The 24,193-nt window shown below is 55.5% G+C and overlaps 1 protein-coding gene across 1 annotated transcript in view; it reads right to left on the bottom strand.

Moving 5' to 3' along the window:
* The window catches only part of LOC116941489 (protein FAM110B-like), a 36,578-nt gene extending 27,849 nt beyond the window's left edge, over window positions 1-8,729 (bottom strand). Inside the window, exon 1 of the mRNA XM_032952604.2 lies at window positions 8,549-8,729. The gene's annotated coding sequence lies outside the window, so the exon portion shown is untranslated. The remainder of the gene's footprint in view (window positions 1-8,548) is intronic.
* Between the last annotated feature and the right edge of the window lie 15,464 nt (window positions 8,730-24,193).

Here is a 24,193-nt window from a genome sequence, read left to right as displayed (position 1 = left end):
CAGGAGATCAAATACTGTTTTCCCTCACTGTAGGAGCAAGCGGGAGGACTGCACGCTCCCCGGGCAGTGAGGCGTGGATGCAGCAGCAGCACACAGACTTGCGTCTTGACTTTTAATTAACCTGATGGAAGAATGATGGGCTGAGCTCGCATCCTCCGATTGCGAGCCCCTCGCCCTCTACCGCTGCGCCAGCCGGTTTGTTCGTGCGCCCTTGAACTGGTCCACGGAGTACCACGAAAGAGATTCCCCCGCGTTCAGTAAACGTGTGGCAACGTGTTGCTGATGCAGACTCTCAATTGCACGTGATGGATTCAAGTCTGAACCTGTTATACCGCGGCAGGAGTGGGGCATTCGGGGCCCTGATGGATGGATTTGCCCGTGCATTAACAACCGATGCCAACCCCCTGCTGGACGAAGGCCTCCCCCCCTCCACCCACGCCTCCCAGCTGTTGTTGATCGTACTTCACTGCGCCGGTCTGTGCAGGCTGATGCAGCAGAACAGGGGGGCGAGGTCAAGGATCAGCAAGGGAGAATATCGCTCGCCACTCATGTCACCCGTGAGCGGGGATCGAACCCAGGTAAATGGCGCACTCGGCCACCGATTCATCCCCACCCGCCCTTCACTTAACAGGACGAAAATCGACATGGCATGTTTGTTAAATGTATTACAATGTTTGTATTTCTGTGCACTTCATGAGATCACAAAGTGCAAAGACTCCCTCTACAGCACATACCCACGGCCTCCGATTCACACTCACTCTGCAGCACAGACCTACGGCCTCCGATTCACCCTCCCTCTAGAGCACAGACCCACAGCAGCATGCTTGGCAAGGGCCCCAAGGCAAGGAATGAAATGGGGTCCACTGTGGAATCTGCCCTCCCTTGTCGTAGCTGGGCCCCATGGCTCCTCAGAGCTGTGGGCCCCAGCGCAGTCGCACCGACTGCTCCACAGGCCACGGAGCTCAATAGCTCAACCTACCCCACATGGTACCCAATCACAGCTCCCAATCCACCACCACCACCACCACCTCGCGCGATCCCACGATGGAAGAATTTACCTTGCGCCGGCAGGTGAATCGATTTCAAAGCTCCTCGGTGGACGTCGTTAATGTTGCGATATCAGCGGAGCTCTGGCACGTGACCCATGCTTATATCTGCCCTCCGGTCTCATCCTCTCCTTTTTGTCTCTCTCGTGAAATGGGCGTTTTGCACTCTGTCTTGCTCACCGACTTTTGCTCGGATTTCTTTGTCTCTGGCAATCGCTTCATTCATTCGATTCCTGCCCTCATTGTTTCTGCTTTCAATGGATCTGCCTCCTCCTTCGCCTGCGATCTCGCTCCTCTCATTCTCGCCCTGCTCCTTCTCGGAGCCGTGCCTTTGTTCTCGCCTTGAGCCAAGCTTTGCTTTCCATCTCCCATCATCTGGCCTCTCTCAGCACTTGAGCTATCCGCTCTGTTTGCACAATAATTAATTAACAATAATAATCAACAGCCCTTTTGCCAATTAAACTGCTGGAAGACAGCCTCCCCGAAGCCGTGTTGGTCACAGATATGGGTTGTTTGATCATACTAACGTACATCTTATCAGCAGCACTGGGTTCAACTCAAGCAGACTGTGGACCCGTTTCAACATGCGGTGCCTCATCAGCAGAGTTAGACTTGCTTTAAAAAGAAATACCACTCCTGGAATGCCGTGTTACCGCAGGGATGTAAAAAAATACTACTCTGAGAATTGTATTTTGAGAGACAGACACGGGAAGGCAGAGGATTCTCGGCTTATTTATTTTGTTACTAACATTCTCCCACAAGGCGCGCCAACGATTATTTAGCATTGTGTTTATCATTAGCGATAATTATTACTGCTCTCGTGCATCAAGGGATATCCACGGGAGGTACGTCCAGTTCTGGAGACGTTCACATCCGTGGTTTCCCCCTGGGAGCCAACAGAGCAGCGGGCGCCGCGAAAACGGCACGGCGCCGGACACGACACGGACAGGAGCACCGGGGACGGTAGCGTGCGGCCAAGTCAACAACAGCAGTAGCCTCATCGTGAGCATCAGTCAGGGTCCATCCATCACTCCCGACACCGTGCCCCACACTGCTCAACGTCACCCTCACCGACCCCCTCACCGCTCTCCTCACCGTCCCTCTCACCACCCTCCTCTAAACTAAAATATATTTTTTATTTTACCATGAAAGGCCCACTGAGCGAGATAGCTATTTTTCAGAAGTGAGCTGGCCACAAATGATAGCTCAAAAAAGTGAGTTATCGCGTGGAAATGTATAGCACCAAAATACTCCAAACGCGTGATGTTGATTCTAAATGTGGAAAATAAAACCGGAGGAACCGGAGAAAAATCCACGCGACCAAGGGGATAGCACGCAAACTCCAAAAATACCACAGACGTCAGGTTCAGCATCAAACCCACGACCTTCTGCATACCAGGCGAGGTAGTTAACATCTAACCACCCACTCCCTCGCCACCCTCCTCACCACCCCCTTCACCATTCCCCTGATCGTTCCTCTCACCGCGCTGTTGGTGCGGGTGTTTGCGACGTGAAGACGATGACCACGCCACTCGGGGGGGGTGACGCTGCCAAGGTCACGCGGAAACTGAACCGCGTCTGTGAGTGGTGCGCGCACGCATTACAGGGCGCCACGAAGAGCCCTTGCCCTTTCACGGCCGCGCCAAGCATCCGCCAGCTCGTTTGCTCTACGGCATTTAACGAGCAGCGCAAGTCCAGGCGCGTCTGTTTATCGGCATTAATTACGTGCCGCGGTTAATGCGCCACAGAGGATTCATCAAAGTCACTGAACGATCCGTGGCATCAGCGGCAGCAGCACGCGCGGCACGGGGGCCCTGAAGCACGTCGGGCTTTTTTTATAACCAAACGTTAAAATCGACTCTCGCGGTCTCCGGCGGGCTCAAACGAGCGCCGAGGAGTTGGCGCTCCTCTCTCGTTCACAGCCCTAACCCAGCGGTTAAATTTCCAAGTTCCCGTGGCGGGAGCGAGCCTACCTATAGGACGACCACCGGTGGAACGCGTGCGCATGGCGCGGCCGACCTCTCCACCGGCAGCGCTCGTGGAGAAAAACTGAACAAAGACTCAAGAGCACCATTTTCTCTCCACGCGCGCTCGTGTCATGAGGAGGCACAGCGTGAGCAAGGAACCCACCTACGGGCGACGAGGTGCCGGCAAGGTTTCCATCGTGATAACCTCGTGGTGGTTCAGGCTCCCTGGTCTCCCTGGAGACGCAGAGTCAATAGACTTAGCTTACAACCCAAGTATCGCCCTCCTCACATTAACCGGCGTGGCTTTCTTCCCGAGCGGGTAAAACGTTGCATTGCCGTGTTCCAACTGGAAATGTACATCGTGTCGATCTGCTGCTGGATGAGGGCAGCGGTGTGACGGCACACACATGCTTGTAATCCTAGTGTCTTAAGAGGCTGGGTTGGTGGATCACGCACAGATCACCGTGCTCTTAAACAACCCTGGATTTCTCATTTAATATTTTACGGGTCGCTGGTCGACCGCGAGATCGCAATTAACTTGCACCGTCTAGGCACAGCCAAATCGCGAAGTTTACAGGATGTGGTGTGCCGGGTGTGGAAATACTTTCTGGAAAGAGCCGGCTGGAAATTACACTCTGGCCGTGAGACTCCAAACCCAGTGGGAGGCGAGGCACCAGGAGACGGTCAAACAGGAGCTGGACTCATCCTTCTGTGTCCACTCACAGCAACACCGCCCCGCATCAATTCACTCAAACAAACAGGACAAACACCAAAGCGCAGGACTCTCTCGTAAAAAAGAGTCAAGAGACTCTTGGGACATGAACGGGCCCAGCACACCGGTATAAGTCCCACATCGTTTAAGAACCGTCTTAATTACAAACCAGTCCTTTAAACTGCGGAGCAATGCAGTGTTGGCGACCGCGAGTTATTTTCTCGTTGGATTCCGCCCACGATCAACGGGACGAACATCAAGAGCTGAGAATTTCCGTTTGCTTGGCAGCACCAAACCGAGCGCGGCGTAAATGCCATGAATACCTCTCTGTGCGTGCACTCACAACTATGGTTGGCTATGTACGGTGTGAAATAAGTTGAACAACAACCGAGGGAACGGGCTGCCGGGTCGCCATGGCACAGGCGACGCAGCCGTTGCCCTGAGTTCCCGCTTCCGACAACTCTTCTCCTCCACGTCTGCACCGCGATGAACTCGATGGCCAAGCTTTGCCAATGCTACCGATTTCAGCAGCCCGCCTTGCCAAACTCTGCTGATGAGACACTAAGTGCCGAAACTGGCCCACAGTTTTGTTATAACCAATGCCTGCTGTAGATATGTGCACTCACAGAAAGAACGCTGTGTGGCCAATGGGATATGTAAACAAATATTGTTACATATCAAATTCATTGTGCTACAGTTTTAAAAAACTTTCACCGCAATGCCGATCCCCACTTGACAACCCATATATATTTTTTACCACTTTGTATTTGACCCAATTTTTTTCTTATAAACGATTGGATGCCGGTTCAAGGTTCCGCACGCTTTCCCACTGGGGGGCTCTCACTCGCGAGGATGCTCCCGTGCCGAGGCCCTGCGCTCACCTTGGCCAAGAACCACAACAGCTGCTGCTACAGCTGTTGCTGATACAGCTGTTGCTGCTGTTACAGATGCTGTTGCTGTTACAGATTCTGCTGCTGCTACAGATTCTGCTGCTGCTACGGATTCTGCGGGTGCTACGGATTCTGCGGGTGCTACAGATGCTGCTGCTGCTACAGTTACAGCTGCTGCTACAGCTGCCCCTACGGTTACTGCAGCTGCCATAGCTACCGCTACTGCTACAGCTGCTGCAACAGCTGCTGCAACAGCTGCTGCTACAGCTGCTGCAACAGCTGCTGCAACAGCTGCTGCTACAGCTGCAGTAACAGCAGCAGTAACAGCAGCAGTAGAAGCGGGTAAAACGTGTCTGGCCGGATTTTCTCGCGCCGTCTCGTCCGCCAGGCCAATTACCTGTCCCGTCCAGCGCGCATGGAGCTCGCTGTGTGCGCTTCTCCAGCCACTCACCACCGGCCAGAAAGACCAAGCTGGAGCCCACAATGCGGAATAGACCGCACGTCTCGCCCCCGCTTAGCAATGTCGCGGTGATGTCATCACGGTGCTTGTGCCAGGCTAGGTGTACCCTTGAGCCTGCGCGAAGCGTCAAAGGCTCGATGGCAGGTCACGAGATAGACCCCACGTGTTTCGGGGGTTGACTGAGATGACTGACAGATGCACAACCTGTGCCCCCCACCCCCCCCCCGTGCCAACTCGCAGTGCCTGGCGCTCCACTCGTTGCGAGCATCGCTCCTCTGTTGTTGGAGGGCGACTGCCTCCAACTGCCCAAGTAGCAGCGTCCTTCACGAGCCTCCTTTATAGAGGCCGATCTTGACACCCCTGGTACCAGTCATCGGCAAGTCCAATCAGCTCCACATCCTCCGGTACCGCATCATAGCCCGTGCCGCGCCAATTCAGCCCCCTCTATCACGCCAAACAGAAGCTGCATTGGCATGCGGTGGCTGGGCATGTGGGCTACGTGACCCTGCCAACGCAGCCTCGCTTGCTGGAGGAGCTCACCGATGGGACTGTGTCCAGAACTTTTAAGGATATCCGAGCTCTTCACACATTCCAGCCTAATTAAGCCCAGAAGGGATCATTGGGCAGGCCATTCTGAATGTTTCAAAACGGAGCAAATGTTCCTTCAGAGGGGGGGGGGGGTCCACGTTTCCCAAGCGTAGAGGGAGGGCATCAACTTTGGCCGAGAAGACCCGCGGCTTCGTATTGTAGTGACATGCCGGGTAGCTTCCACATAGCGTTACGCAGCTGACAAACAGAAAACGCCGCTCGACTGATTTGGGAGACTGCTGCCAAACCAGAGTTGGTCAGGTATGGAAACTACTCCACTCTCTCAACACCAATCCATCACTCACGGGGAGTTGAGGTGTTTAAGTATTTGATGACGTAAAATATCCCGGCAGGTGCCCATTTGTGGTGGGGCTGATGGTCAGGCACCCAGCTCCAGGTTCAGCAGCAGAGCCTCCAATTCTTCACAACGAGCAGCAATTACCACATCATCAGCATCCATAACACGGTTGAGCAGTAAGGAGCCATCGCTTGGGAGGCTCTATCAGCCTCCCATTGTACCTGCTGTACCAGAGAGACATTGACCACACCACGGATAATCACACACACACACAGAAGGTATCACACACACCACACAACGATCCCCTGGACAGCCGCACACAACCACACACACAGCAATACAGGTCACACCACAGTACACACACACACACAACCACTACCCTACAACCAGACACAAACACACTACAATCCCTACCCTACAACCAGAGACACACCGCACACAACCACTACCCTACAACCAGAGACACACCACACTACAACCACACAACACACATAACCACACGACACACAGCAATACACGTCACACCACAGTACATACACACACACAACCACTACCCTACAACCAGACACAAACACACTATAATCACGACCCTACAACCATACACACACCACACTACAACCACACTCACAACCACTACCCTACAACCAGACACACACCACACGACAACCACTACCCTACAACCAGACACACACCACACTACAACCACACTCACCACACACACACAACCACTACCCTACAACCAGACACACACCACACGACAAGCACACAACACACGACACACAGCAATACACCCCACACCACAGTACACACGCACACACACAACCACTTACCTACAACCACACACGCACACTACAATACCAACACCCGCCATTCGCCACTAAGTAACGGTGATGTCACCACGGTGCCTGTGCCAGGCCAGGTGCACTTCTAGGCCACGCCAAGTGTCGAAGGCTCACTGCTTACAGGAAGGTCTCGGGACTGACCCAGCAGGTGCATTGGGTTGGATGACTGAGATGACCGGTAGATGCACACTAGCTGGACCCCACTACTTTGTCAACTTGCTCAATTTTATCCGCCCGGCGGACCGCTCGTTGTTGTGAGCGTCGCTCCTCTGCGTTCCGTTGTTGCCTCCAACTGCCCAGTAGCAAAGTCCTCCACGAGCCCCCTCCATACTGCAACCACAATACAACCACTCACTCACAATACAATCACTCACAATACAACCACTCACTCACAATACAACCACTCACTCACAATACAAACACTCACTCACAATACAACCACTCACTCACAATACAACCACTCACTCACAATACAACCACTCACTTACAATACAACCACTCACCCACAATACGACCACTCACCCACAATACAACCACACACCCACAATATAACCACTCACCCACAATACAACCACTCACTCACAATACAACTACTCACCCACAATACAACCACTCACAATACAACCACTCACCCACAATACAACCACACACCCACAATATAACCAGTCACCCACAATACAACCACTCACTCACAATACAACCACTCACCCACAATATAACCACTCACAATACAACCACTCACCCACAATACAACCACACACCCACAATATAACCACTCACCCACAATACAACCACTCACTCACAATACAACCACTCACCCACAATACAACCACTCACAATACAACCACTCACCCACAATACAACCACTCACCCACAATACAACCACTCACCCACAATACAACAACTCACTCACAATACAACCACTCACTCACAATACAACCACTCACCCACAATACAACCACTCACCCACAATACAACCACTCACCCACAATACAACCACACACCCACAATACAACCACTCACAATACAACCACTCACCTACAATACAACCACTCACCCACAATATAACCACTCACCCACAATACAACCACTCACTCACAATACAACCACTCACTCACAATACAACCACTCACCCACAATACAACCACTCACCCACAATACAACCACACACCCACAATACAACCACTCACCCACAATACAACCACTCACCCACAATATAACCACTCACTCACAATACAACCACACACCCACAATACAACCACTCACTCACAATACAACCACTCACCCACAATACAACCACTCACCCACAATATAACCACTCACCTACAATACAACCACTCACTCACAATACAACCACACACCCACAATACAACCACTCACCCACAATACAACCACTCACTCACAATACAACCACTCACCCACAATACAACCACTCATCCACAATACAACCACTCACCCACAATACAACCACTCACTCACAATACAACCACACACCCACAATACAACCACTCACTCACAATACAACCACACACCCACAATACAATCACTCACCCACAATACAACCACTCACCCACAATACAACCACTCACCCACAATACAACCACACACCCACAATACAACCACTCACTCACAATACAACCACTCACCCACAATACAACCACTCACCCACAATACAACCACTCACCCACACACAAGCGCGCTTCCTCACCACCACCACCGCACAGCCACGCTGTGGATGTACTCACCGCTCGGCGCGGGGTCTTCCCTCACCAGGGTCTCCCCTCGCCTCTCACGCGGGGGGGGGGGTCCCCTTGCCGGGGTCTCCTCTCATGCAGGGGGTCTCACCGGGGTCTCCCCTCGCCTCTCACGCGGGGGGGGGCCTCTCAATCCCCCTTGCCTCTCAAAGCTTCGAGCCCCGCGTCCGCCGCGACCGCGCATGCGCGAGAGTGGAGGGGCGGGACCTGAGAGCGGGAGGGGGGGCTCAGAGCGGTGGGCGGGGCCTGCGTGCCCTGTCACGTGACTCGTTAATTATTCGATTCCATCGTGTCAATTACTTTTTCACGATGTCAAGGAACTGTGCACTTCGTTTATTCACGCATTCATTCACATCGGGAACGCATTAACACCACGGTGGAGAGATGTGAACTACCTCGCCCCGTATACACAAGATCGCGGGTTTGACCCCGACCATTACGCCTGTGGAAAGGGACTCCTCTATTTACGAACGAGTTAGGTTCCAGAGGTCTGTTCGTAAGTCGATTTGTTCGTAAGTCCAACTTAACTCCTGTCGATTCCAAACGTGTTGTACGGCACGAACAATAAACACGGGGAATGGCTTTAAAAGTTGTATAACCTCCAGTAGATGTAGATGCCACTGGTTCTTTGTATTATGTAGATGAAATTTGCCACTGGTTCAACACATTCTGCAGATTTAGATGCCACCACCGCCATCGATTGCGCAACTCTCGGTCCGAACACGCAGCCGGAAATACGGACCAAATTTGTTCGTATCTCTGAAAGTTCGTAAATCGAATGTTCGTATATTGAGGAGTCCTTATATTTGGAGTTTGCGTGTTCTCACCGTGGTCGCGTGGATTTTTCTCGGGGTGCTCCGGTTTTCCCCTCCCACAGTTAGAAACAGTCGTTGAGAGTATTTGGCTGCTATAAATTCCCACCACACGATAAGTCACTTCGTTGAGCTATCATTACGTGGAGCCAGGTCGCTTCTGAAAAAATGAGCTGCTTAGCTTCGTGAACCTTACCTGGTAAAGTAAAACATAGTTTAGTTTATATAATATATTTTTATTATTTTATTGTTTCCCTTCTACGTGACTTTACCGAAAGAACCAAGAATATTAATCCCTGCAGTCACGAAAGCTTTAAATCAAATATAGTTTAGTTTATTAACTTGTGTCAAAAACTCATTTGTTCCAGCCAAATGAGCATTCATGTCAGGAACTCACCCGCTCATTCCAGCCAATAACTAATTCTTTCGAGATAATCACGCATTCGTGCATTAGGGCAAATAATAACGCGATCATATCATATCAAGCCTGGCGCTTCTAAAGGCCGAAAGCGAGAAGACAAATAGTCCTATTCATATTCTTAGCTCTTTCGGTAAAGTCACGTTGAAGGGAAACAATAAAATAATAATATATATAAAACAATAAAAATTATCACGACGTTTCGACCATAACACAAACGGTCGTCATCAGGTGTGTCGGTCCGCATTAATTTATTTATTTTAACGGTGTATTTATTTATTTTAAAAAAAACGTCAGCGCCACGCGCAGCGATTTGGCAGTTTATTTAGAAGGACTAGTCCATCTATGTTCTGAAAAGAGGAGGGGGGAGACGAAAAATTAATGTATGCTGTCTGAAAGCCACTGTAAGCGTGAACAATCAATTAAGACCTGAAATGGTTAATCAAATCTTTCCAATGATTGCTAAGCCAGAATCCATCTTCTCGGTTGAAATTGTCTCTGTGCTTGTATATGTGGATAGCCTCATGAACGAATCTCTCATGGTAGCCAGATGGCTTACAAAGAACCTCTCTCTTGGAAAAGTCAATGTCATGTGAGCCTACTGAATTATAACAATGATCTGCACATTACACACACATTACATAAAATCCGTGATCTGGTTCCGTCTGTAAAATATGTGATTCCGGACATACAGTACCCTGGTGTCTACAAACTAAGTTGCCTCTGTGGTAGTAGTTACATTGGAGAAACCAAACGCCATGTCTCAGACCGCATTCGTGAACACAAAGCAGACCTTAAACACGGTAGGACCAACACCTCGGCCGTGGCAGATCATTGTTATAATTCAGTAGGCTCACATGACATTGACTTTTCCAAGACAGAGGTTCTTTGTAAGCCATCTGGCTACCAGGAGAGATTCGTTCATGAGGCTATCCACATATACAAGCACAGAGACAATTTCAACCGAGAAGATGGATTCTGGCTTAGCAATCATTGGAAAGATTTGATTAACCATTTCAGGTCTTAATTGATTGTTAACGCTTACAGTGGCTTTCAGACAGCATACATTAATTTTTCGTCTCCCCCCTCCACCTTTTCAGAACATAGATGACCTAGTCCTTCTAAATAAACTGCCAAATCGCTGCGCGTGGCGCTGACGTTTTTTTAAAATAAATAAATACACCGTAAAATATAAATTAATTAATGCGAACCGACACACCTGATGACGACCGTTTGTGTTATGGTCGAAACGTCGTGATAATTTTTATTGTTTTATATATATTTTATTACTTAATTGTTTCCCTTCAACGTGACTTTACCGAAAGAGCTAAGAATATGAATTACTGCAGTCACGAAAGCTTTAAATCAAAATTTACAAATAGTCCTCTCACGCCATGTGGAATATGCCCAGCCTATGCTAAGCAATAGCGGTGTTGGCCACGTGACTGTTGCAGTTCAGCGCTGTGGAGGCAGCAGCGAGTGTTAGTGGATCACAGCAATGTCGTGAAACCCCCTGCGATGTGTGAGCGTCGAGGAGGCAGCCATACTCTGGCTTGCCAGGAGAAGCCGGCTGAGCACAAATTGTGGACGAATACCTGTACTATCCATTTGTATGGGATAGAATGTAGCTCCCTCTCACATGTAGGTTCTCTCATTACTCGTTAATTACCGTTCCCTTGGAATCACTCGTTGATTCCATCAGCCGTGTTGAGTACTTGGTCTACCCACTTGTGATGCCGCCGCCACGGAGCCGATCGGCGGGTGGCCCACCTGCGATCTCGCCGCCCCCGAGCGGCGAGGCCGACATTGCTCCACCTCACCACCCCCCCACCCCCCCCCCCCACCGAAATACACACGCACGCACTCCCCCCACCATTAGAGCGCGTGGGGAGACACCCTGGCCGACAGGTTTTCACCCAGAAGCCCTCGTAAAGGGATAATCTTCACGGTTTCCTGCGGCCAGGGAATTGGACGGTCTCCTCCGACGCTAACACACACCGTGGCGCCGTGACTTGAGTAGAAATGACATGTTCACGGCGGGGCTGCCCCGCCACCGCGGTTAGTACGCACCTCATGCACACGGGTCGGCAGGGCAGGTAGGGGGGAGGGCGGAGCCACGAGCGGCGGGAAAGCAGGGTCGCCCTCTGGTTGGATGGCCGCTGAGCAGGTAAATTTAGATGCGGACGTCGCTGAAAGCAACGGCCCGGGGGATGCTGGGATACAGATGGGCCTACCGATTGGCGGGTGATCCCAGCGAGCTGATTGGCCCGCGAGTCGGCACCAGTTAGCCCCTTTGATGTAGAAAGAATAAAGCGGGTCAGGGCGAAGGGAAAAAGGTCTCTGGCTACTCGAGTCAACCCCAGGCCCGTCAACTCCCGAGTCCAGCCGCGCGAACGTCCGTGGGACGTATCGACGCGCCGTGAGGACCAGCCGACAGTGACGACGAACCGTGAGTAAGAGAGGGAGAGAAAGAGGGAGTTGGGGCTTAAAAAGAAAACCTGAGAGGGTTAAGGGGAGAAGGACAGGTAGAGTATAGTGCCGACTATCGAGAGATAGATTGGTCCTGCCCCGCTGATCCCGACTGACTCGGTTAAATAAGGGCTCGCCGACCCGGTGGAATAAATCGTCGGCGATTAAATAACGGACTGGTGTGGTTTTTGCGAGGGTTTGGAAAGAGAGTGGAAGCGTGGGTGCGTTTGCTGTTCGCGGTGGTCGCCGCATGTGTGGAGCGGCGCCGCGTGTGGTGTGTGCGCTACAAACCATCGGCTGCGGACTCCCACGTTGCGAGCGGATACCCATCTCGCACGCATGCCCATCGCATAGTCCTTTAAACCCATTTAATCCAATCCCCCCAATCGCCGGAGTGGGTACGAACGACGTCGCTTACCCTCCGACCTCTAACCCCCTGTTACCCGCGTGTGATTGGTGCGTGGGACTGCGCGGGCGGGGAGCGTCGCGTTCGGGTGCCGGCGAAGCGCTAGCGGGTCCCAGGGCGGTCGAGGGTGATGCCTCACCGGCAGGAAACCCGGACTCGGGGGGGGACAGCACAGGGGCCGGAACAGGAGCGCGGCGACCTTTCCCCGCCCGGTGAGGAGTGCAGCGGCGGCAGCTCCCACACTAGTGGAGAGTCTGGGGGCGTCGGTACTTCGTGGACAGGGTCGCAGGCAGGAGAGATCCCGGGGGCCGACGACCCCAACATAATGGTGTCAGAGGTGGTACGATCCCCCGCACCCCCAAGGGAGAGAGGCGCCCCACCCCAGGCTAAGATAAAATGCACGTTCACGGGCAAGGGGATTCCGTCATGGAAATCGTTTGCCCGCAGCATCAGAGGTGCGAAGAATTTAATGGCTGGACGGACGCGGAGGCGTTGCAGCAGCTGGAGATGCACTTGGATGTGCGGGCAGCCGACTTTGTAGAGGCTTTGCCCGCAAGCGCACAAACCCAGTGGGGGGAATTAATGCGCCGGCTTGAACTACGCTTCGGCACGCATGATGAGGAGGAGGCGCAGGCGGCCTTAGAGGCGCGCCGCCGCCAACCCGGTGAGGATTTGCGAGATTATGCCGAGGATGTGCGCGCACTAACCCGGATCGCGCACCTGGAGTATGAGGCGAAAATAATTGATGACCTCGCCACCGGGAAGGTACAGCGATATTTGATGCTTACCCCGTGGTGGCAACAAATGTAGACGGGGCGCGCCTCCCCTTCGACACCCTTGTCGAGCGCGCGCGTAAATGTGAGAAGCTCTCCGGTGAGCGCACGCAGCCCCGAGGGTGGGGACGGGAGTGCGCCGTGGCGAGCTTAATCTCCGGCGAGGAGGAAGAGGAGCTCGCCATCGTGACAAGGGGACAGGCAAGGGAGCCCCCGAGACCCCGGGAGGCAGTACCCGGATGGGTAGCCGGGATACAGACCAGCATCGGGGGGATGGAGGACAAAATGGACCGAAGTATGACCAAGCTGCAGTCCTCCGTCGGGACCATCCAGTCCGAGATGGGGGAGATGCGCTCCACGGTGGGGGGGCTAGCTGGGAGGGTAGCCCGACTAGAAGCAGAGTCTGGGCAGCGGCGCACTGGGGGGAGAGGGAGCGGGCAGGGTGCCCACTACGGAGCCGCCACCCCCCCCCGGGCGTGTTATATGTGCGGCCGTCAGGGGCATCTCGTTAGAGACTGCCCACAGATCGCCCGTGCTAGATATACCGAAGGGTTAAACGCCAACGCCCCCTAGAGAATGGACCACCTAGGGGTGCAATCGACGCGGTCCCGACACATATCCACGACAATGGGAATAATGGCGAGCGAGTGATCTTCACACAGGTTCCAGCGACAATGCCCGTGGACGCGGTGACTCCTGGCGACTGGCTACGGGAGCTGGTGGCAGGAATCACGGGGGCCACGTCGCTGGTAAAAGGGCAGGTTAACGGAATGCGTACCCGGATCCTGCTGGATACGGGGGCGGTGGCCTCGCTTTTGAGCGCGGTGCACTGCAGCGCGGTCGGGGTCGACGTGAGCCACCTGCAGGCCCCGGACCACGCACTGCACACGGCGAGCGGAGCCGGAATGGGGCTCCTGGGGAGGGCCACCCTGGAGGTCCGCATAGGCCACCAGGTGTGCACCCAGGAGTTCTACGTCTCGAGTGTGCTGTGCCACGAGTGTATCGCAGGTACCGACCTCCTGGAAAAGCTGGGGCTCAACGTGCAGCCCCGACAGCGGTGCGCCACCGTGGAAGGCAGCGGGGAACGGATTCCATTCCTGGGACGGGAGCCGAATCACCCCCGCTTCACACCCGTGGCCGCTACCCTGACGACGGCCATCACCATCGGGCCGCTCGCCGAGATGCTGGTGCCTGTGGCGACACCCTCCACCGACCCCGCGCACCGACCATCGGGGGAGGTAATGCTAACTCCTCACCCGGAGTTGGCAAAACGATACGGGGTTGTGGGGTCAGCCACGTTGGTAAACGCCGATGGGGGCCGATTGTTTATGCGTGTGTTTAACCCCCACGGCACCCCAGCAATACTACGACGGCGCACCACAGTAGCCACCGTGCACCCCCTACACGCGCGCCACTCCAGCGACTCGGTATTCGCACTCTGGGCGGAGGACCCCGGTCACCCCGAGGACCACCAGGACCTGGCCTGGCGAGTCGGCCCGACTCCCCACGCCGAGGTCGTCCCCCTTCTTGACGCGGTACACGTACCTTGGGCAGATTTACCCAAGGGAGAGGCCGATCAGCTACGCGGGTTACTGCGGGAGTACGCCGACGTGTTCAGCGAACACGATTCGGACGTGGGTCGCACAGATCTCGTTAAGCACCAAATCGACACCGGGGCCGCCCGACCCATAAAACTCCCCGCGTACCGCGTGGGCGCACCCGAACACGCCCAGATCAAAGAGGCGGTCAGGGACATGCTCCACGATAACATAATTCAGCTCTCGGCGAGCCCCTGGTCTGCCCCGGTGTTACTAGTAACGAAAAAGGACGGGTCAACCCGGTTTTGCGTCGATTACCGCAAACTAAACGCAGTCACCCTCGGCGACGCCTTTCCCATACCGCGCATCGACGACACCTTTGACAGCCTCGCTGGAGCGCGGTATTTTTCCACCCTCGATCTCGCGTCCGGGTACTGGCAGGTGGAGATGATGGAGGAGGATCGGCCAAAAACCGCATTCACCACCCCGATGGGACTATTCGAGTTTCGAGTACTCCCGTTCGGGCTCACCAACGCGCCCGCGACGTTCCAGCGGCTGATGGAGTTGGTGATGCGGGGCTTGCAGTGGGAGCAATGCCTGATTTACCTGGATGATGTGATCGTGTTCAGTAGATCTCTGTCTGAGCACTGGTCCAGGTTACGGGAGGTGTTCCAGCGACTGCGAGCGGCTCATCTCAAGCTCAAGCCGCGTAAGTGTTACATCGCACAGCGCAAGGTGGGGTACCTTGGACATCGCGTCAGCGAGGCAGGGGTGCGCACCGATCTGGACAAGGTACGCGCCGTAGTGGATTGGCCACAGCCAAGGAACCTGACGGAGATAAGATCATTTTTGGGGCTCGCCACCTATTATCGTCGATTTGTAAAGGGATTCAGCGAGATTGCACGCCCCCTCACCCGAACTCACTTCCCCCAAGAACCCCTATCAGTGGACGGAGGCCTGCCAGATGGCTTTCACCACCCTCAAAGACCACCTCACCCACACCCCCACCCTGGGCTGGGTGCGGTGTTGTCGCAGGTGCAGGAAGGGATGGAACGGGTTATTGCATACGCCAGCTGGACCCTGAGCGGGGCCGAGCTGAACTACTGTGTGACCCGTCAGGAATTGTACGCTGTGATCTTCGCGTGTAAACAGTTTCGGCCGTATTTGTACGGCAGGGAATGTCGGGTGCGCACGGACCATTATGCTCTGCAGTTCCTCCTCACCTTCAAGGAACCGCGGGGGCAGATGGCCCGATGGCTGGCGCAGCTGCAGGAGTACAACCTGCAAATCGAATACCGGGCGGGACGGACGCATGCAAACGCGGACGCCTTATCACGGCGACCCGCGGTGTGTGCCGAGACGAGGGCGGAGGAGGCCTGCCCGTGCTTCACGGGGGGACGTTGCCGACAGGCAACGGACCCCCGGGAACCCGCTGAACCTAACCCCCCCCCGGCGAGAGAGAGTGCGGTATGCGCCACAGAGACCCCCACAGGTGGAGGCGCGGACCCAGTTGACCGCCCGGCAAGCGCAGGGCCCACGACTCGGGACCCAGCGGACCACCCCGCCCCAATCGGACGGATCCAGGAGGACGTCGGCTGCGCCTTCCCGGGCCTGAACGACGAGCAGCTGAGGCAGACCCAGCAGCGGGATCCGGATCTGGCGGCGGTGGAAGCGGCCCTGCGGGAGGAGAAAAGCACCCTACCAGGGCCCTGGAGCAGTTTGTATGCCCGGTTGTGTGTGCAGAACGGGGTGGTACGGGAGTTAACCGAGGCCGGCCAGCCGGGGTGCATCTGTGTTCCCGCCCAGGTGCGACCCCAGCTGCTACGGCTGGTACACGACCACCCGCTCGGGGGCCATGACGGGGAACGGCGCACTCGGGAGACTCTGCATCAAGATGTGGCCGCCTGGGTACAGGGTTGCCGCACTTGTCAGCAGTGCGGACCGAAACCAGCACGATACCAGGTACCCCTAAGGCCGTTCCGCGTCAGTCGGACGAACCAGCTGGTCGGCATCGATCTCCAGGGGCCGTTCCCATGATCCCACCGGGGCAACCGCTATATCCTCGTAGCGGTGGAATACTTCACCCGCTACCCCGTGGCGGTGGCCATCCCGATAAAACAGCCCTGGTAGTGGCCCGGGCGTTCGTGGAGCACTATGTACTTAAGCACGGGATCCCGGAGCGAGTCCTTACCGACCAGGGTAGCGAGTTCGAGGCCGAGTTGTTTCAGGCGCTGTGCCGGGAGTTCGGAATCCAGAAAGACCGAACCACGGCGTACCACCCCCAGGCGAACGGTATGGTTGAGCGAATGAATCAGACTCTGGCCGGAAAGCTCAAGCGTATGGCGGCCGCAAACCAACGGGATTGGGACGAACACCTCCCCTACGCCCTGTTCGCCTACGCCACCACGGTGCACACATCGACGGGACAAACCCCGTTCCTAATGATGTATGGTCGTGAGTCTCGTCTACCCGCAGACTTGCTGTTCGGCATTCCTCCACCCCAAACGGAGGAAGGGAGTCGCCCCGTGGAGCACCTGATGGAGACCCTACGAGGGGTCTGGGACCGGGGCTACCCGCAAGGGGAGGCCGCGCATCGGCGACAGGAGCAGAGCACCTGACCCCGCGTGGAGCCCCCCCTCTTCTTGACAGGCACCTAGGTGTGGCTACACACCCCTCGCGTCGGGGCCGGACAGGTGGGGAAGCTGACCACCTACTGGCGGGGACCCTGGACCGTGGTACGGCAGATCTCTCCCTGGACGGTATTAATCCAGGGTGGAGAGAGGGGCCGAGAAACGGTGGTTAACGTCCGCCGCTTAAAACCATGGAGGGCAGCCCCGGCGGGGGAGAACCTCGCCGCCCGAGTACCGCGAAATCCCGGTGCCCCTGCGCCACCCGTGCTCGGGGGCCTCGCGCACTACATGGGCCACGCCGGGCCCCCAGCCCCGAGGCGTCCCGGCCCCGCCAGAGGACGGCGGGGACGCCGCCCCTTAAACCCCGCTGCCGCGGAGTTTGTTCCCCAGCCCCCAGGTGCCGAGGGACAGGAGGAGCCACTGGAGTGGAGAAGGAGACCGCCGCAGGAAACCCCGAGGACGGAGCCACCTCCCCCGAGGCCAGCCACGAGATCCGGGCGGATCCCCCGGACCCCGCAGCGCTACCTCGTGGGCGCGGCCCAGGCGAGGTGCTCCAGTCAACCCGGGACGGGGACTGGCACCTCGGGGGGGTGATGCCGCCGCCACGGAGCCGATCGGCGGGTGGCCCACCTGCGATCTCGCCGCCCCCGAGCGGCGAGGCCGACATTGCTCCACCTCACCACCCTCCCACCCCCCCCCCCCCCCACCGAAACACACACGCACGCACTCCCCCCACCATTAGAGCGCGTGGGGAGACACCCTGGCCGACAGGTTTTCACCCAGAAGCCCTCGTAAAGGGATAATCTTCACGGTTTCCTGCGGCCAGGGAATTGGACGGTCTCCTCCGACGCTAACACACACCGTGGCGCCGTGACTTGAGTAGAAATGACATGTTCACGGCGGGGCTGCCCCGCCACCGCGGTTAGTACGCACCTCACGCACACGGGTCAGCAGGGCAGGTAGGGGGGAGGGCGGAGCCACGAGCGGCGGGAAAGCAGGGTCGCCCTCTGGTTGGATGGCCGCTGAGCAGGTAAATTTAGATGCGGACGTCGCTGAAAGCAACGGCCCGGGGAATGCTGGGATACAGATGGGCCTACCGATTGGCGGGTGATCCCAGCGAGCTGATTGGCCCGCGAGTCGGCACCAGGTAGCCCCTTTGATGTAGAAAGAATAAAGCGGGTCAGGGCGAAGGGAAAAAGGTCTCTGGCTACTCGAGTCAACCCCAGGCCCGTCAACTCCCGAGTCCAGCCGCGCGAACGTCCGTGGGACGTATCGACGCGCCGCGAGGACCAGCCGACAGTGACGACGAACCGTGAGTAAGAGAGGGAGAGAAAGAGGGAGTTGGGGCTTAAAAAGAAAACCTGAGAGGGTTAAGGGGAGAAGGACAGGTAGAGTATAGTGCCGACTATCGAGAGATAGATTGGTCCTGCCCCGCTGATCCCGACTGACTCGGTTAAATAAGGGCTCGCCGACCCGGTGGAATAAATCGTCAGCGATTAAATAACGGACTGGTGTGGTTTTTGCGAGGGTGTGGAAAGAGAGTGGAAGCGTGGGTGCGCTTGCTGTTCACGGTGGTCGCCGCGTGTGTGGAGCGGCGCCGCGTGGGGTGTGTGCGCTACAAACCGTCGGCTGCGGACTCCCACGTTGCGAGCGGATACCCATCTCGCACGCATGCCCATCGCATAGCCCTTTAAACCCATTTAATCCAATCCCCCCAATCGCCGGAGTGGGTACGAACGACGTCGCTTACCCTCCGACCTCTAACCCCCTGTTACCCGCGTGTGATTGGTGCGTGGGACTGCGCGGGCGGGGAGCGTCGCGTTCGGGTGCCGGCGAAGCGCTAGCGGGTCCCAGGGCGGTCGAGGGTGATGCCTCACCGGCAGGAAACCCGGACTCGGGGGGGGACAGCACAGGGGGGGGAACAGGAGCGCGGCGACCTTTCCCCGCCCGGTGAGGAGTGCAGCGGCGGCAGCTCCCACACTAGTGGAGAGTCTGGGGGTGTCGGTACTTCGCGGACAGGGTCGCAGGCAGGAGAGATCCCGGGGGCCGACGACCCCAACACACTCATTCACCACTCTGCAGGTCACAATAACACTCGCTCACCGACTCACCACGATTCCGTTCACAACAAGACTCATTCACCCACTCACCAAACTGCAGGTCACAACACACCCTCTCACTCACCACACTGCAGGTCACAACAACACTCACCCACCCACTCACCACATTGCAAGGTCACAACAACACTCACCCACCCACTCACCACATTGCAAGGTCACAACAACACCCACTCACCCACCCACTCACCACACTGCAGGTCACAACAACACTCACCCACCCACTCACCACACTGCAGGTCACAACAACACTCACCCACCCACTCACCACACTGCAGATCAAAACGACACTCACCCACCCACTCATCACACTGCAGGTCACAACAACACTCACCCACTCACTCACCACACTGCAGGTCACAACAACACTCACCCACTCATCACACTGCAGGTCACAACAACACTCACCCACCCACTCACCACGCTGCAGGTCACAAAAATACTCACCTCCCACTCACCACTCTGCAGGTCACAACAACACTCACCCACCCACTCACCACATTGCAAGGTCACAACGACACTCACTTACCGCACTGCAGGTCACAACAACACTCACCCGCCCACTCACCACACTGCAGGTCACAACAACACTCACCCACCCACTCACCACACTGCAGGTCACAACAACACTCACTCACCCACTCACCACATTGCAAGGTCACAACAACACTCACTCACCCACCCACTCATCACACTGCAGGTCACAACAACACTCACCCACTCACTCACCACACTGCAGGTCACAACAACACTCACCCACTCATCACACTGCATGTCACAACAACACTCACCCACCCACTCACCACACTGCAGGTCACAACAACACTCACTCACCCACTCACCACACTGCAGGTCACAACAACACTCACCCACCCACTCACCACACTGCAGGTCACAACAACACTCACTCACCCACTCACCACACTGCAGGTCACAACAATACTCTCACCCACTCACCACACTGCAGGTCACAACAACACTCTCCCACTCATCACACTGCATATCACAACAACACTCACCCACCCACTCACCACACTGCAGATCACAACAACACTCACCCACCCACTCACCACACTACAGGTCACAACAACACTCACCCACCCACTCACCACACTGCAGATCACAACAACACTCACCCACCCACTCACCACACTACAGGTCACAACAACACTCACCCACCCACTCACCACACTGCAGGTCACAACAACACTCACCCGACCACTCACCACACTGCAGATCACAACAACACTTACCCACCCACTCATCACACTGCAGGTCACAACAACACTCACCCAACCACTCACCACATTGCAGATCACAACAACACTCACCAACCCACTCATCACTCTGCAGGTCACAACAACACTCACCCACCCACTCACCACACTGCAGATCACAACAACACTCACCCACCCACTCACCACACTGCAGATCACATCAACACTCACCCACCCACTCATCACACTGCAGGTCACAACAACACTCACCCACCCACTCACCACACTGCAGATCACAACATCACTCACCCACCCACTCATCACACTGCAGGTCACAATAACAATTACTCACCCACTCATCAGACTGCAGGTCATAACAACACTTACCCACCCACTCACCACACTGCAGGTCACAACAACACTCACCCACCCACTCACCACTCTGCAGGTCACAACAACACTCACCCACCCACTCCCCACATTGCAAGGTCACAACAACACTCACTCACCCACCCACTCATCACACTGCAGGTCACAACAACACTCACCCACCCACTCACCACACTGCAGGTCACAACAACACTCACCCACCCACTCACCACACTGCAGATCAAAACGACACTCACCCACCCACTCATCACACTGCAGGTCACAACAACACTCACCCACCCACTCATCACACTGCAGGTCACAACAACACTCACTCACCCACTCACCACATTGCAAGGTCACAACAACACTCACTCACCCACCCACTCATCACACTGCAGGTCACAAGAACACCCACCCACTCATCACAATGCAGGTCACAATACTCACCCAACCACTCACCACACTGCAGGTCACAACAACACTCACCCACCCACTCACCACATTGCAAGGTCACAACAACACTCACCCACCCACTCCCCACATTGCAAGGTCACAACAACACTCACTCACCCACCCACTCATCACATTGCAGGTCACAACAACACTCACCCACCCACTCACCACACTGCAGGTCACAACAACACTCACCCACCCACTCACCACACTGCAGATCAAAACGACACTCACCCACCCACTCATCACACTGCAGGTCACAACAACACTCACCCACCCACTCATCACACTGCAGGTCACAACAACACTCACTCACCCACTCACCGCATTGCAAGGTCACAACAACACTCACTCACCCACCCACTCATCACACTGCAGGTCACAAGAACACCCACCCACTCATCACAATGCAGGTCACAATACTCACCCACCCACTCACTACACTGCAGATCACAACAACACTCACCCAATCACTCACCACACTGCAGATCACAACCAGACTCACTCACCCACTCATCACACTGCAGGTCACAACAACACTCACCCACCCACTCACCACACTGCAGGTCACAACAACACTCACCCACCCACTCACCACACTGCAGATCACAACAACACTCACCCACCCACTCACCACACTGCAGATCACAACAACACTCACTCACCCACTCACCACACTGCAGATCACAACAACACTCACTCACCCACTCATCACACTGCAGGTCACAACAACACTCACCCACCCACTCACCACACTGCAGATCACAACAACACTCACCCACCCACTCACCACTCTGCAAGTCACAACAACACTCACCCACCCACTCACAACACTGCAGGTCACAACAACACACACCCACCCACTCACCACACTGCAGATCACAACAACACTCACCCACCCACTCACCACACTGCAGGTCACAACAACACTCACCCACCCACTCACCACTCTGCAGGTCACAACAACACTCACCCACCCACTCACCAAACTGCAGGTCACAACAACACTCACCCATCCACTCACCACACTGCAGGTCACAACAACACTCACCCACCCACTCACCACACTGCAGGTCACAACAACACTCACCCACCTACTCACCACACTGCAGGTCACAACAACACTCACTCACCCACTCACCACACTGCAGGTCACAACAACACACTCACCCATTCACCCACTCACCACACTGCAGGTCACAACAACACTCACTCACCCACTCACCACATTGCAAGGTCACAACAACACTCACCCACTCACCACACTGCAGGTCACATCAACACTCACCCACTCATCACACTGCAGGTCACAACAACACTCACCCACCCACTCACTACACTGCAGGTCACAACAACACTCACCCACCCACTCACCACTCTGCAGGTCACAACAACACTCACCCATCCACTCACCACACTGCAGGTCACAACAACACTCACCCACCCACTCACCACACTGCAGGTCACAACAACACTCACCCACCCACTTACCACACTGCAGGTCACAACAACACTCACCCACCCACTCACCACACTGCAGGTCACAACCACACTCACTCACCCACCCACTCATCACAATGCAGGTCACAACAACACTCACCCACTCGCTCACCACACTGCAGGTCACAACAACACTCATCCACCCACTCACCACACTGCAGGTCACAACAACACTCACTCACCCACTCACCACACTGCAGGTCACAACCACACTCACTCACCCACCCACTCATCACAATGCAGGTCACAACACTCACCCACTCACTCACCACGCTGCAGGTCACAACACTCACCCACCCACTCACCACACTGCAGGTCACAATAACACTCACTCACCCACTCATCACACTGCAAGTCACAACAACACTCACTCACCCACCCACTCACCACACTGCAGGTCACAACAACACTCACCCACCCACTCACCACACTGCAGGTCACAACAACACTCCCCTCCCACTCACCACTCTGCAGGTCACAACAACACTCAAATTTGCAACAAAACCAGGAGAAATGTGCCTCCGGGCTCTGGAGACCACATGGAGAAGATTCCAGCTATGCGTTTACAATGATGGCGAACAAGTGGAGACTCTGACTTTTTTAAGGTATTAACATACATATATTATCATGTTACAGTGCATCATCCGTTCTTTCATCCATCTGTAGTGACATCAGCGATGTCATTGTATGGTGCCGGCCCGAGAGGGCTGTGGCGCGCGATGCACCGTCATCGTGTACACCCCGTAGGCGGATATAGTACCAGCCGTAGCGGGGCTTGGTGTGCGCTGGGATAGCGCGGGCACCACGCATCGCGTGTGGTGCTGGCTCCCACAATGGGGAGTGGGAGAGTGTCAGCCCAGGGCCAGTGTTGCCCCGGGCCATGGAACTCTGGTTGACCCCGTAGACACGTGATCCGGAGTGTCCACAGAGA

The sequence above is a fragment of the Petromyzon marinus genome, chromosome 12 (assembly GCF_048934315.1).
Source record: "Petromyzon marinus isolate PM22_M1 ecotype Great Lakes invasive population chromosome 12, UKy_Petmar_22M1.pri1.0, whole genome shotgun sequence".
NCBI classification, from domain to species: Eukaryota; Metazoa; Chordata; class Hyperoartia; order Petromyzontiformes; family Petromyzontidae; genus Petromyzon; species Petromyzon marinus.
This window is presented reverse-complemented; position numbering and strand designations above follow the sequence as displayed.